Here is a 16656-nt window from a genome sequence, read left to right on the forward strand (position 1 = left end):
CATCACCTTATAAAGACTAACATTCCCACTACAGCCCTGGAATACTAATGCCCTGACTTAACAATCAGGCCAAGCTCTGTAATTTACATGTGGATTGCAGTTTCCCATTGTAGGTAAAGAGAATTTCACATAGTTTTGATAGATCGTGTAAATTACACCAACCAAGCATTGTGCTATGTCTTCATTAAAGTAGGAGATGATAATTATGCAAACATGTAGTATGGCCTTGCAAGCTTTGAGTTATGAACATTCAGTAGTGTCTCTTTACTTGTGCTTAAGTTGGCATTTGTGAGCAGCATATAATCAATTAATCAATAACCCGATTTTCCCTTAAAGAGACGGCGCATCATTTAAAAAGAAGGAAAAAAAAGAAAAGAAAAATAACAGAGATTATTCTATGATTTCATGAAAAGAGCTGCCTCAGCAAAGAAACCGGCTTGAGAAACATTGAAAGCCTTTTTCAGGGATGATGATTTTGCTTAACTAAGCCAAAAGTGAAATTGGATACAGACACTCAGTTCCTGAAGCATTTTATTATTTTTCAGCTGCTAGAAGGAAAGCACCAATTTGGGATCGCTGGTACAGATGCATTGTTTATACTCAGCATTAGGGGTCTGTAAGTGGATTCATCTATGAAGTGCAAAGCAAAAATAAACTAATCCTAAAACTTACAGTTTAAAACTAATTGATTCTTCCCTGCTTTATACAAAGATGGAATCCGGTACTCGGTTGCCTGATTTGTCTCACATGACGTCTCAGCAGTACAGAGCTGTGCGGCTCATATGACAGAAGTGGTGGTCATATTATAATATAGTGGTGGTCTCTTTATAATATGCATTTACACTGTGATATTTTGGAGATTTTAGTGTGATAATTTTAGAGATTGCGGGGGTTTTGTGGAGGAAGAAAACTGCTTTATTCCATTCCTTTAGAGTAGAGCACTGTTCATTGTTATTTTTTTCTGTTTTCTTATTTTTTGTATTTTTATTGTCTATCACCTACACAAATAGTATGGAGCTTGGTAAATATCTAATGTTGTATCACATTAAAACAGAGCTGTGGACCATCAATATGGCTCAGCAGGCAAAGGCTGGATGACCGGAGTTTGATTACCCAGGGACCACAAGGAAAACGGAGAGAACTGACTCTTGAAACTTACCCTCTGACCTTTATAGTTATGCCGTGTGCACTCATGCCCATACACTACACAAATGCATTCATTCATACATACAAATAAATGAATAATTAAATACCCGTTAAAACATGTTAGTAATGTTGTCTTGATAATAATGAACACAGGGACATCTGGAAGGAAAGAAATCTTCAAATAAGTTGCTTAATTGATTAGGCAACATAGGATATGATGAAGGCGAAACTGCTGTTCTCCATCAAAATTATCCCCCACGAGATATAAAGTGTTAGGTATGGATTTTCTTCATTTTTATGTGAAGAGAAATCATTGGTTCTAAGGACTTAGAAATTCCCATTGCCATCAAGATCTTGGTTTTTCAAGTACAGTCAATGGATCAGAACAAGCATCATATGGAAGGGTGTTAGAAATATAGGTCCTCGGGGCCCATCATCCCACAGTCAGGATTTCAGTAAGGGCTTTAGTTGGCATGTATGTAGACAGCGGTTTATGATGTCCTGGTTCTGGCATGATGCCCCCTCATGACCTGACGACTATAATGCCTGTGAGTTGCACATAAACTTATGATCTTGGGTAGAGAAGAAGCAGCATCGTGATAGCTTTTCTAGATCTCCTTCGAAAGACTGAGGGCTATGCTCCTAGAACAGTGCCAGGCTGACAGTCACCATCAAGACTTAGCTTTCATTAGTTCACTTCCCCGCATTTTCATCCTTAAAGTCCTAAGACACTAATGTCCACATTGATTTGAAGAGTTAGCATTCCTGTTCCAATCACCTGTCACTGATTTGGGGTCATTTGATGAGATTTCAAGAGCACATAAGGACTCCAGTCAGGTAAAACACGGCATGTCTGAAGAGGATGGCTCCAAGTCTATTTACTTTCTTCCTCTCTCTAACCAAGGACTTCGTTGCAACAGTGACATCATAGTGCAGAAAACACCACAGAATTTATAGCATCTCCTCCAGTGGGATGCAGGGGGAAGTAAAGATGAGGTTGCTTTTTCTGCTATGATAACTTCACTGGAGGAAAGTATATTAAGTTTAAGATTCTATTAGCTCTCTGCAGGGAGGAAAACAAAGGCATTGCTACTTTCCTTCTTATTCATCTCATGGGCATTTGTGCCATTAATGCTTCATTTCTCTGTAATTTTTATAAAACACATTTTTAAGCAAAAAAATAAAGACACTTTTCCCATTAGTACACAGAGTAAAGTGAACTTCCTATGGTCCTTTAACTTTCCTTTACTGAAAGTCAGTCCTGATAGGACCAATTAGAAATGAGCTGAACCACTTAACTAATTTTTAGGGAATAAAATGTTGGTGGAAAAATAAGTTGAGAGCCATTCGAAGAAAAGCTGGCATCTCAATGCATTCTCCTAATCCAAACTTCCATTCCTACTTGGTTCATTATATTTCCATTGCTATCCAGGATTGAAATATTAGATGAGTTCAAATGGTATTTCAACACCCTAAGTGAAATAACCATGAATCACTGCCTGAAAATTACTGTTCGCCATTACAATTTGGATCTCTAAATTTTTGAAGCTGTCTTGAGACTTTTTATTGTATTGAGGTTTCTGTTAAACTTTAGGCTGGCAAAGATTTCTCTGTTTTGTTTCAGAAGTCTTTGGGGGACAAGGGACTCTTATCCCACCTTCTCTGGTACCAAAAATTTGGCCTGCAAAGATGATGAATTTTAAGAATAAAGCAAAGCTGGATATGGTGACACAGGCTGGTGATCCCAGCACTTGGGAGGCCGAGGCAGGTGGCTGAGTTTAAGGCCAGCCAGATCGACCTAGTGACTTCCAGGACAGCCAACAAATTGATGCCTAACTTCCTATAAGTGATGGTTCTGAGAGAATTTTTCATGAGCTTGTCTGCTTTTCTGAAGTGCTCTAATCTTGAACCGCAGTTTGTCTCTACTGATGGCAACACTTTGCTTCTCCAAACATTATAATTAAACTCTTGACTGAAGGAAAAAGAAAGAAACATGCCTTTGGCTGTGTGTGACATTTTATTTTGGGAACCGTCTGCTAGCAGAAGCTAATCTGTTACAGGGTGGAAAGGGCAGCTGACATCTCATGTGCTAAGTCTGTTAGACCAGTATCTGGGAGACTTTCTTCGTGAGTGGCAGTTCTAACTAGAGGTGACTGACAGTTCCCACAAATGCCTGGATGATGGGTCCTTCTCCTGATCCGTCTTCTTGAGTAGTTGGGTTTTTGTTTCTCACAGGCCAAGTTGATGAGTTTCCAAAGTCACCCACTGTCCCCACTGATAAACAGCCAGACTTCCTCATCTCTCCCTGCCTGACTCTAAGATTTCTTTGTTTTGTTTTTTAAGTTGGAAACATGATCAAGAGGGATATAGAAAACTTTCAGTTTGAATCAAGTAGACCTCCATCACATTCCAAGAAGAGGCTGAGGAGGATTGCAACAGGTGTTTGAATCCTGCAGTGGAGTCTATCTCCTAAAAAGTTTTCTCTTTTGTTTTTTTTTTTTCTCCTACAACCTATACTTGCATTAGTGGAAAAGTAGAAAGTTGGAGTAGAATTGGACAAAGTGTCTTTTTGTTCGTTTAGCCCAGAATTATAGGCCGAGAAAGCATTCATTATCATGTTCTTCACGGTAGACCCTTTTTTTAGGGCTGTATTGTGGTGTTTGTAATCTAATAGATTCAGGTCTCATCACGGAGTTTGTATCCAGACCATGTTCATCTCCTATTAATCAATAACATCAGGTCTTTGATTGATTCTTTTCTATCTAGGAAATGAGAACCTGAAGGTGGCAATGAAGTTAATGAGATTATGCTTCAAAATCTCTAATTTCTTTATTTCCTTATCTCACCTATCTCAGGAGGAACAGAGTTCAATTCTCCTTCTTGAAAGACAAATGACAGCTAGAACTTGGATACGTACTTCCCTCCCAACAATTGCACCTGTGTTTTCATTGATGAGGAGACTCTGTCACTTGGAAAACATTTAGGCAAAGCTGCAGCTCTTAAGAAGTTCTATCGCAGAGTGTTTTTGATCCTACTGCACGTACTGGCTTTGGGGGAGCCTAGGCTGTTTGGATGCTCACCTTAGGAGACCTGGATAGAGGTGGGCGGTCCTTGGGCTTCCCACAGGTCAGGGAACCCTGATTGCTCTTCGAGCAGATTAGGGAGGGTGACTTGATCGGGGGAGGGGGAGGGAAATGGGAGGCGGTTGCGGGGAGGAGGCAGAAATCCTTAATAAATAAATAAATAAATAAATAAACACTTTAAGAAGTAGGAAGCCTTGAAAATGTCAGTGAAATACTTAGAAACTGACAGACATAGGGTAGTCAAAAAAAAAAGAAAAAAGAAAAAAAAAGAAGTTCTATAGGAGGCAGGATAGGTGTGGAAAACAGCAGGCAGATGAATGAGAAAATAGGCTCAAGTGATAGAAAAAACAAATCATTTAAACCTATTTTTAGTTAGTCACTGAGTGGAATGATTGATATTTAGTGCTAAAGTATCAAGGTATTTGCTCACTGGTTGGTAAATATTTACTCTTTTGGGGCTTCCCACTCTTTCTAGTTAAAGAATACCCAAGCCAATGAGTTTCCAAATGAAAATGCTGCTTCTAAAGTATCAAAATTGACCTCCACCTCCCTATTGATTTTAGACAGCCAGATATGCCTTACTCCCTCATGAGACACATACTGGCTTGGGATTTTCTTACTCCTCCAACACCTTCTGCAAGCCTGACTATCCTGCATGGCTTCCTCGTTAATTTGCTTCCAGTGACCAAAGGCCCTCATGCATTTGTCTAGTTGTTTGAGACTGTAGCACCTGAGCAGATAAGGGTTTTCAGGTATCAGTAGAAGTGAGGGTTCTAAGGATAAGTGAAGACAGTAGGTATCCAACCCTAATCCTGTTGATTGTTAATGTTGAAATATCTATGTATGCTGCTTCTGTTCTGTGACGACAACATTAAAGTCCTTTGAACCTGAAAAGTACTCAGAGGGTAAGTTATATGACATGTAGTGTCCAGTGCTAAAGACTACATATGAGTCTAAAATTGTTTCAGTCATTGTTATTTTTGTCTTATTTATCAAAATAATAGCATCCAGTGAGGGGATTTAAAAGGTACTCAGAAATATTATATATATTATATACATATATATAGCTCCAATTATGTACTTATACTACACCACAATACACTATACATACACGCACACACACAACCATTGCATAACATAGGGTAAAGTATTACATTTCAGATATGGCATAGTATATCAGTGACTACAATAATAAGTTATTATACATACTTGTATAACTAAAGATTTTGCAGTCTACTATGAACATAGTTTTCATGTGTAAACATTGAGAAAGAACTTGCAAGTCACTTAGTTTCAACTTTATTTTTTCAAGGGAAAAGAATTCCTTTTATAATATTTCTCTTCAAAGTTCTGCAACCTCATCCTTGACTTCACCAGTGACAGAATCCCATGGCCTTATTGTGATGCTCTCTCTACTTTGCAGTTATTATTTGCCCTTGACATTTCTGTCTTCCTCTTCAATCACTTACTCATTGAGCCCTGTTCTGTACTCTTGAGCTTGCATAAAGACAAGAAAAGGCTGTCAGGATAGCAGTAAGAGCTGGATGAATCCAGACAGTTACTGCTTCCTATGGGGAGCAGAATTGCCAGGTCATGAGATCGAGTGGATGCCTTAGATGATCCTTTGAATTTATTCACAACTATGCTTTTTTTCTTTTTTTCAGAGATTCAGAGACTTAGGTTGTGTGATTATATGTCTTCTTTCAAACTGAAAATATTAGAGATGTAGACACATTAGAAGTGATAAGTTATGCTTACTAATCTTGTGCATTTTATGCTGGGCCACAGTAATTTCTGGAAAAAATATAGGTGGCTGTGTTTGCAAACAGATTGAGTAGGAAACTCTCTAGAGGTTAACTTCCTACCATGTGACATGTTTGAAGCTGAGCCCTCTTCACTTTCCTTGCTCTCTGGTTTTAAGATGATTGAATGAGTTGCTGGTGATCAGGGCTCAGATGTCTGGGAAAAAGTGCTGAAGTGTGTTGTCAGACCACCCCAGGCACTGCAGCCGTTTTCTGTGAGGTGGTTCCCACTGTTGTGTTCTATTAACTGCCTCACTCATTCATTAGGTGTGGAGACAAAGAGATTACAGCAGCAGGCGACAGTTGCATTCCCTAAATACTGTTTAGTGAAAAAGATGAAGAGACCACACAAGGCTGCTTATTACATGAATAAAGATTTAATTAAACATTGCTATTATCTCTGAAAGGAAAAGATACTGTCCTCTATCTTAAAACATCCTAAGATGGGAGTTTGAGGAGTCCCAATAGCGATAGCTTAGGGGAGACTTCTGGCCAGATATATCAGTGGTGAGCATGACCACAGAACATGTGATGAAGCAATGTGGCAGTGTGACTTTCACTTGGGTTGCAACCAAGTGCATGCTTCTCCACTCTACTCAAACATCATCCCATGGAAAAGAGCTGATATCCAAAACTTGGAAACCTATGGACTATCAGGGCTCAGCAAACAAATTCCATAAAAGGTCTGATCAACAATATTTTAAACTTTAAAAATTCACACAGTGTGTGTAGCAATGATTTAATTTTGATATGGAGCTAATAAAACCACATGCAATCCGTAAACTAATGAATGTGGCTTTGTTCTCATACAGCACCATTTATAAAAATAGAATATAGTTGTGGCTCATAGTTTACCAGCTCTCAGATTAGATTCTGACTACTGGGTCTCACACTATGTTTAGGAAGTAAGGCGTCACTTTGTTGGATCTCTCTTCTCAGAACACAATTCTTCCAAACTTTTGCTTCACTTAAATTTTCTACATTTTCACATCCTTGCTAATGCCTATCATTTTTAGGTATGTGGAACGAAAGTAGACAATTTCAGTGTGTGTGCTTTGTTTAAAGTATGAATTTTATCCAGTAATAGTGTCTCCCTTTTTGGAGGATTGCTGGGAGATGCGACCCACACTCAACTTCTTAGGCTCCCACACCTTAGTTCCTGGGTCATGCTGTTCATTATTGGCTTTTCGGAGAAGAACTAATCTTTTTTATTTCCTGGCTAAGTATTGATGATTGCACTTGTAGCCTGTCTCAGACTGACTTAGAAAACCCAGAGCCAGGCTATGGCTGCTTCTCCCATTTGACACGGCTACCCCAAGAAGATCGATTGGAACAGCATATCTGAAGAGGTTCTCTGAATCCAAACCAGCAGGATGCACCCACTGAGAAGGAGTTGAAATTGGCTATATAAAGAGAAGCCCGAGAGTGTGATAGCATGCTATGTGATTTACAGGTCTTCCTCCAGCAGGAGAGGCCTTTCCATGCTGCTCAGAGTCACAGGAGTATTGATCACTGAGGCTTTGTCTATGACTCCTTTTTCTGTGGATTGTTTGAGTCCAGATGGTGGCATCTGCACTTGTACTAATAAGCAAACTATTATCCAAACTTTGTGGATGTCAGACCTTTTTCCTTTCAGAAAGACTCTGCTGTTTGTGATCGGCTTAAGTCTACCCTTGACTGGAGACAGACAGAGGAATGGAATTTCTTGTAACTCCAAAACTGCACACTCTAGCTAGGTAACACACACACACACACTGATATACACACACTGACATACACACACATAGTCACAAGCAGGCTTTGACTTATGCTTGTTTAACTTCTGAAATTATTCAAGGGTCTTGAACCATTTATCCCTATCTCTTTGTTCTTTGTGGACATGTCCTCAATTCCATAGGGTCTATATTTCTTTCTGTTTTCATTTAGAATTGGAAGGTAGTCATTTTGGGAGGTGGTGGTCATTTGTCATATGAATAGGTAGTGTAGACATATTAATATTTAATATAAAACATGCTTCCTCTGCTAAGAGTCTGTTTTCTTAGCCTTATAGTGGTTGGTTCTACCACATTTGCACACCAAGTGACCACGGGGCAAAACCTGGATTATCAAGTCAGAGTTGCTGAGACTTATACATCATGCCTGACCAGCATGAAAAAGTGGGTGGTTTTCTCCCACAGATTTTATAATGGTGACTAAGATGCTTAAAATATTGACTTAGGTGCTAAGTGGTAATGTTTTGTGACCTTGACACTAGTTAGAGACATTTGTGAAGACAGAACTTTGACTGAAAAAAAATTGTCCCACAAGAATGATTTGTGGGGAAACCTATAGGGCATTTTCTTGATTTGTGATTAATAATTTTCTTAATAAATGTGAGAGGCCCTAGGCTATTGTTGGTGGTTCTAAACCTTGCAAAGTAATCTCTAAGTGGATAGGAGAACAGACTGAGAAAGTAATGAGAAGCAAACCAGCAAGCACAGTTGTCCACCAATGACCCCTGATCTTGACCCCAGGTTCCGACCCTAGCTTCCCTCAGTAATGAAGTATGACCTGAGGGTTGTAAGCTGAAATAAACCCCATCCTCCTCAAGTCTCATTATAGTGTTTATCACAGTAATTAAGACATCAGGATGTCCTTTTCCCAAAGTTTGAAGATGTTTAGTCTTTGGGAGACAGCAATTCTTGTTTTAATTCAGATCCTGGCATCTCCTCAGGAAATAGTCTTTGGTTTTTGTGTGTGTTGAAGGGTAGACATGAGGATCAAATGAAATAATATTTGTAAAATGGCTATAAGAGTGTTCATCGAAACACAAGCCAAAATGAGCTATTGTTGAACTCTGATGTGATAGAAGAGATTCGTCCCAGAGAGCATCTTTCCCAAGCACACACGTATTCTGGAGCATCCTGGCAGAAAACAAGTCTTTCTGGCAAGGTCGCAAAGATAATTCTTGAAATTTCTTCACATGAAAAATGAGGTGGATATTTCTTGTGTCTTCTAAGATGAATCTGAGAGTGATATGGTTTTCCAAAAATTATTGTAAAGTTAAATTTCAAGCAAAGAATGCAATATAAGGTAAAAGAGCTAGGAAATGGGATGGGCAAGGAAGATGTGAATAGAGGCTCAAGAAATAATGTGTACAGGGTATAGTTGCATAGGAGGAATGACTTCTATATGGGAATATCACAAGAATTAGCTATATGTATACACATATATGTGTATATAGTTGTCAATAACTAAGTATAACTAATAACAGGACACTAAATACGACTTGAGATGGGCATGGTAATAACCCAGGCTCATCATTATTCAATCTTTATATACATTTAAATGGCACACTATACTCCATAAATACATACATTTCTATGTGTCAGTTTAAGAGTTACGTTAAAATGGAAGTCAATGACTAGCAGTCTACAGAAAAGACAACCAAATAAGATATGTCAAATTAGAAGAAAACAGATTAATAACTGTAATATTAAACAGCATGCACAGTCATGATCCTTTCTTCATTAGAAGCAAGCAAAACCACTTAAAAGTGACTGTGCCATAAGAATGCATGTCAGGTGCTTGCTTTCAATTTCTGCTTTAATTATCCTATCACATATGTTTGAGGAGCAGACACAATTATCCCCACTTCAGGTCCTCCTACATATTATTCACCTGCTTAGATTTTTCCCAGAAATCCTCAATCTGCAGTTTGCAAATGGCTGAATGGAATGAAGAGAGTAATCTTACTGTTTGGGATGGCTGGGTGCTTGTGAGGGGTAAAAAGGGGGGAGGGTGAGTACAGCAGACACCCTTGTGTATCGTTCATATGAGGTCACAACACTCACCTCACAGGCTTTGCAAATGTAGAGAATCATTAGAGCACAGGCTGGAGCCCCTCTGTTGTCTTGTTACATTTATGTTTTCTTTAAATGCCAATGCTAAAAAATGGTGTGATGAAAATATCTGTCTCAAAACATCAGCACAGCATTGATAGACTTAAGGGGAGCTGTTCTCCTCAAATTCCCATGAGAGAGCACAGATTCACCCCCATATTACCACACAGCCCAGTAACCTCTGATTGTAACCCCCAGTATATATGCAAACATTTTCTGTGATACATATTCATACTAGAGTCAGCCTGACTAGGGCTGAGATCATGGACTAGCAGGTTTTTATTGCTAACACAGACTCACTTCAGTACATCTGTTTAAACCAGATGTTTACCGAATTGAGGAAAAGAAAATACCCAGATACAAAAAAATCAAATTGTAATGTGCAATACTAAAACTATGACAACTCAGAAAGCAATAAGAGGAATACTACTTGAAGAAAAGTTGGAAGGACAGGGAAATTTGCTTGCCCATGTTGAAAGTTTCCTAATAGGAAAGAAAAGGATTCATGGCAGGTAACTTCACAGAAAAGAAAAGGATCCACGGCAGATAACTTCACAGAAAACTCTACTTATACTTTCAGAGTTGTCTACAAAAAAAATCCACTATCAAAAGGCAATAATGAGCACGAGCTGGTAAATACAAAGAACATCCCAAAGTCCAGAGGTGGATGAGAATGCACAAGTTAGTAGGATAGGCCAACACAAATATAAACCCCCGTAACGAAGGAAACAGAGCAGGGACAGGCCACCTTCTCAGTGGCCAACACTTCCTTAAGGCAATAGAGAGAACACTGCCTGTGTTGAAAGGATCACCTCAATGATGGCTTACTATTCATCTTCCTGAAAGATCAGCCATTGACACAGCGTTTAACCTTTTCTCTTTTCATGGGCTCAGAAACTCGATTAATGTGTCCATGCTAAGAAATTTCTGTATGTTTGTGCATATGAATGAATGAACTAGTAGAATCTGGGTGACAACAAAATGTCAATAATGTTGCTGTTTGTGGATAAAAAAAGCAATTAAAGTGCTACTGATTTCATGCGGCTTTTATTACATATTCTGCAATAGTTTGTATCTTTCATATTTCAGTGAGAAAAGGCCCTTGATATAGCCTAAAATATAGCACTCTCAATTTTTAAAATGAGAAGTTTAATTAGTTAATGGTTGCTAAGAGCTTCAAGGGAGAGAAGTGCTCTTTAATTGCTATTTCTATTCTTTTTGCCCTTTTATACCTTCTTAAATTGTGGAAGTTGCTTAGCAGCCTCAGAAGCAGTGATTTTTAATGCCGCCTCCTCTCCCTGCTCCTCTCGCTGTCTGGGTGTGCACAGCAAAGCATTGGACTCATTTACCCTGGAATCATGTGGAAGCCGGATTGATCTGAAAGGGTTCTTTGAATGAACCTAACAGGTCTCTCCGTGCTTTGTACGAGTTTCCTGGCAGGGTTCTATTTTGGACCTGATGGAATTTCAGGACTTAAGAAAGGGTTCCTTCTGAAGTTGTGCACACTATTTGCCAAGCATTTGCCTCATGACTCAGTGGCGTGTTCCCCACTACTCGCATGTACACCTTGGTGCCACTAGGTGCGAAATAAGATGGGGTTCATTTTTGCTTTTCTCTCTGATTATGTTTCACCCGAGAAGTAGCACATTTGTGGGTTTGATATTTTCCTGCATTCTTTACAAAAGATATAAAACTTGACAAATGTTTTGCCCAATCTCCCAGGCAACGAAGCAGTGAGTACAGGAGTAATTGGTACTTTAATGAGTACTGAGCTGTTAAGTCCTTCAGTGAGTACTGGGTGAGCAGTACTTTAATTATGCTTCTTCTATTGCTTCAAAGTACCAAAAGGGACTGTTATCTGGGACATATAACTACTTTAAACAGAAGGCCTAATTTTCAATATGACTGTCTTTCTATCTCAGACAAGTGACTTCTGTACAACACTAGACTTTTGGCTAGAGTTCTGAAGGTATCTCTGGGACTTGGTTGTGCAAGTATTTAATGCCAGTTAGAGGTGGGGGCTTCCTTCTATCCCTCACAATGCAGTGTGCCATTTAAGTGTTTGCTCACTGGCTCGTGATTAATGAGGTCTCTAATCTAACTTGCTCTACAATGCTCTCATTATACAGTGGAGATGGGTTTGTGGAGGTTCCTCTCTGATCTCTGAAGGTGACAGAAACTGTTACAGGTGGAGACTAGGTACAGTTGTAGCTGTAATTTATTTTATTTTTAAATTAATTAATTATTTATTTTTTAAAACACTATTTTTTTTTATTTTACATCCCATTTCTGGTTCCCACTCTCTCTCCTCCTGCTGTTCCCTCCAGTTTCCTTTCTACACATCCCCCATTCACTCCTCAGAGAGGGTAAGGCTTCCCATGGGGAGTCAACAAAGTCTAGCACATCACTTCATCTAGTACAACCTTCATCCAGCAACTGATGGAAGCAGATGCAAAGATCCACAGTGAAACACTGGGCTGAGTTCCCAAAGTCCAGTCAAAGAGAGGTTGTAGCTTTATTTTATATGACTATGTACATTTTTTAATATACGTGGTAAGTTTGGATATATATTTATGGGTAAAAAGACATGCATGGAATATACCCTTTTAACATTTATTATCACAGGTGTGAAACATTTGTTTTTGACATGATCTAGTTAGAAATAAATATAAGCATAGATATTACTGTGCATATTTCATCTACTCCATCCTCAGCCCACCAATAGTGTTTTGAGATCATAGAACCCAAGACATAATGTATTTGCTGCATGTGTTCTGAATTTAATTTATGCAGCTCAGGGCAGCTTTGGGATCACTCAGAGGATGGGATGACAAAAACCTGAGATGATAAAGGGAGAGGCAGCGATTGGAAGCAATTTGTTGTTTATGGGAAATGCAGCAAGTTGTGCTAAAAACCTGTACTTAGCATCATTACCTTTACTCCCATGCCAGGTTTGATTGTGTTGACAACACACCCGTGGTTTATGATCAATGACCAGCCTCTTCAGCAGTAGTGGTTCCTTTGTCAGAGAGAGAATTGTAAAAGTGTAAGGACAGCCAGAGGAAGGATTTAATTGGGGAAGATTTATGAATTATTATGGTTTTAATCATATTTGTTCCTCCAAATTCATAGAGGGGTTTCTTTCCCAGAGTCTTACATGGATAATATGAAGAGAGTGGAAATTAATCCACCCGCAATGTTTAGATGTGAGGCGATTGGCCGCTAATAGATTAGGACGATAGGGTGACTCTCCCATGACTCACTTCTAGTGGTTTTAAGAGGGAGAAGCCAGATTCACAGAAGCACAAAGACTCCCATACAATATCATGTAGCCAAGGGAGCCTCGTCAGAGCTTAATCCTCCTGTGTAAGGTACCAGCCTTCCAGATAAAGAAAGACTAAACTTCTTAAAGAATAAGGGAACCCATATCATCTGTTTCATTACAGTGATGAAGGATGATTGATAATGAATTGACAGCAACCAGGAGGAAGATTGAGGTGACCTAGTAGCCCAAAAATATTAGGTTCTGTCTTTTTTTTTAAATTAATTTTTCTGCCTCCCAATTTGGCCATCATCAGAAACTAAATGCTGAAGGGATTTTACAATTTTATGATGTTCTCAACAAATATGAAACTAGTGCAGACCTAAAGCTCTCCGTACTCTATATTGTTCCATATATGAGCAGGCTTTTTATAAATAAACAATCCACTATGTATTCCTCATGATATGTTTGGAAATACTAGAACACTCATGTGCATCCATGCACTGACTTTCTCAGTGGAAGAATAGAGCATCTTTGAAGTTGTCCATTTCTGCTGTGATACACACACCAATGATTAGCTCATGACTCTTGACTCTTATTTCAATGCATTGTTCCTTGCCCGTTTAATGGAAGTAAACTAAGATATATTTTATCTTCTGAATTATAGCCTCAGTGAATAACTCGTGCTTCATTCTGGCTTTTGGTGAACTCTCTCTTTTTCTCACATATTCATTACCACTCTGGATAGAAAATAGGACTTCCCAACAAGGAGCCAAGAACCTGGAACCACTAAGGTACATTTAGTTCTATAGCATTTTCTTATATTCTAGATTATTAGAGTAAATAAGTAGAAACATGTATTATTTAGTGAAATGAACCTGCGGAGCTTGAATACACTTCCTCAGATGGGTTTTTTGCTTTCCAGGGAAGAGAGTGTTTACTGGCATTCACTTCATCCTTTATATTGAAAGCAAAAGTTGTTGAGCACTTTGCTTTCAACTAAGTGTTAAAACCTCAAATAACTAAGGACATGTATCATTTCCAGGTTCCTGCCCCCCCCCAAGTGTCTAGGAACATTGAGAAATAAACTAGGTATCCGTTATGTGTTCACATGAATTCGTTAATTTTAAAAGTGTATAAAATAGTGAAAAGCTCAAATAGCTAAAGACAATTTTTGAATTAAAGGAAATCAGTGAATCACCTGTAAATTTAGATCATCAACAAACAAAGGAAAAAGGCAAAGCAGGTAATTCTTTTGATAGTTTGACAGATGCCTTGAATAAAATGGCTAAGTTTAAGTGTCCAAGACCTTAAGCCAAATCCAATCCTTTTCTATGGACTAGAAAGATTAGTCTAAAGAATGTCATGTAACCCATTGTGCTAATTTCACCTGTCATGTAGAAAGCTTTGAAAAAAATGCGCTCGCCTCTCCCCCAACTGTTCTCTCTCCTCGTCCTCCTTTTCCCCATATTCCTTAACAGAAGATAAGTACCTCATCCTCTTCCTCCTATGTGTGGTTGCTTGCCTCATCCTTCTTCCTTTCTTGTCCTAGCAAGTGCCTGGTACATTGACCTTCTGGAACAACACTATCATCACAGAAATAAATAATTTGGTATAAAGCTGAAAGTTGCTGAAGAAATACCTTGGAGGATTTTAATATTATTTATTATAATATTTGCAATAATTCAGGAACTTGTACATACCAGACAAGGGCTATACTGAGGTATATTCCCAATACAGATTTTAGTCATGTGTGTGGTATATAGCTTCCTTTTTCAAGGAGTATTTGTTAGAATCCTGGCTAACAGTCAATATCTATTTTTTTTATCTTTAATGTTGTCCTGTGTTCTAATCTATCCTATATGAGAGAATACCAAACAATCAGAAGAGAGCAAAAGGCTGAGTGGACTTAGAACTTAAGAAAAGTGAAACTACAATACACAAATTAAAGATGTGTCCAAGGATAAAGCATTAGGAAACTAAATCTAAGCTATATTTTTATTAATGTATAATATAGTCAAATAATAAAGTTCTAGTCCTGGCTTAGCTCCTTTGAGACATTTGCTAATAATATCATATAATTAATCTTCATCATTCATTCTAAAAATCTCAAATAACTCTCCAGAAACAAGGTTGTAAGAACAAATTTTGACATGCTGCTAAGTGCTTAGCACTTATTTCTCAGTGGACCAAGCATGGGAATCTAGGATTCATTTGAATTTTTCTTCCTGATTCAGAATGTGATTCTGGGAGGGGTGTGCACAGAAGTATTGTTTTAATTTTTTTGTTGTTGTTTTTGAGACAGGGTTTCTTTGTAGCTTTGGAACCTGTCCTGGAACTTGCTCTTGTAGACCAAGCTGATCTCGAACTCACAGAGATCCGCCTGGCTCTGCCTCCCCAGTGCTGGGATTAAAGACGTGCACCACCACCACCTGGCCCACCACCTGGCCTGAATTGTCTTAAAATTTTAGCTGGAATAATATTAGCCAGAAATCTACAGACCCAGTATTTCCAAGAAAACAATGCTTTGCTGAAGGTCCAGTAGCTAAGTCAGTGCCCTCCTGAGATGATGTGGGGGGCATTAGAAGCATTGTCTTATGTTCCTGAGACTAAAGCTCAGATCCTGCCCCCAAACTGGAAAAGGCTTCATCAAGTATGCTGGGGCACCAAGTCAGCGAGACAGATGTGAAAGCCTGGGAGGTCTGCAGAGGTTAGAAAGGGCATGACTTCTCAATCCACCTGGAGGTGGAAGGATTAAGTCAGCACCCTATTATAGTTCAGATGTTTTTAATGTAGAAGTGGGAAAGCTTAGGCTAGCTCTTCTTCATCTGTAGGTTAACAGGGTGCACTAATCTTTTAAATGTCACAAAATACTGTTAGGAAAAGACTTCAAAATTGCAATTCATAATTTAATGTCCCTGTGCCAGATTTATCTTTTATTTAAATGTCTATGTCATAAATTACGGGACCACACCTGTCTCATCATCTAACTTCCATAGAATGTTTCAGAAAAAGCAGCTTCAAGATAAACAGAAGTCAAGTCAGGTATCATTCTCAGAAGGTCAGACTGCCCAGCGGAATTCTTTAAAAATTGTGCTGGAGAAAGAGAGAGGCATTGGTTAATCTGTCTGCAAATATTTATTTTGTGTAATCACAAAATAAGTAGGATAAACGTGCAAAGAAATGACAGTATGTGCTTCTCTCCTGTACACACCTGTACACCTACACACAAAAGTTCAGTCAGACAGCCCTACTACCACAGAGAAAACTCTGTTCGGATGACACTACAGTACTTTATCTCCATGGTTTTCTTTGTGTGTCTGTAGGGGGGGTATCTGTACTTCTTTCTTTGTGTTTATTTTTCATAGGAAAGTGCCTATTTTATGTTTTATACATTTTTAACTTATTTGAAAGCCACTCACTGATACACTGATAATATCAGCAACAATTTAGTGATTATCATGCCTATCACCCAGCTACAA

General features: G+C 38.7%; 1 protein-coding gene across 1 annotated transcript in view; it reads left to right on the forward strand.

The window, feature by feature from the left end:
• Positions 1 to 16656, forward strand: part of Dcc (DCC netrin 1 receptor) — a 1030120-nt gene that overhangs the window by 21193 nt on the left and 992271 nt on the right. The gene's annotated exons all lie outside the window — the stretch shown is intronic.

The sequence above is a fragment of the Microtus pennsylvanicus genome, chromosome 4 (assembly GCF_037038515.1).
Source record: "Microtus pennsylvanicus isolate mMicPen1 chromosome 4, mMicPen1.hap1, whole genome shotgun sequence".
NCBI classification, from domain to species: Eukaryota; Metazoa; Chordata; class Mammalia; order Rodentia; family Cricetidae; genus Microtus; species Microtus pennsylvanicus.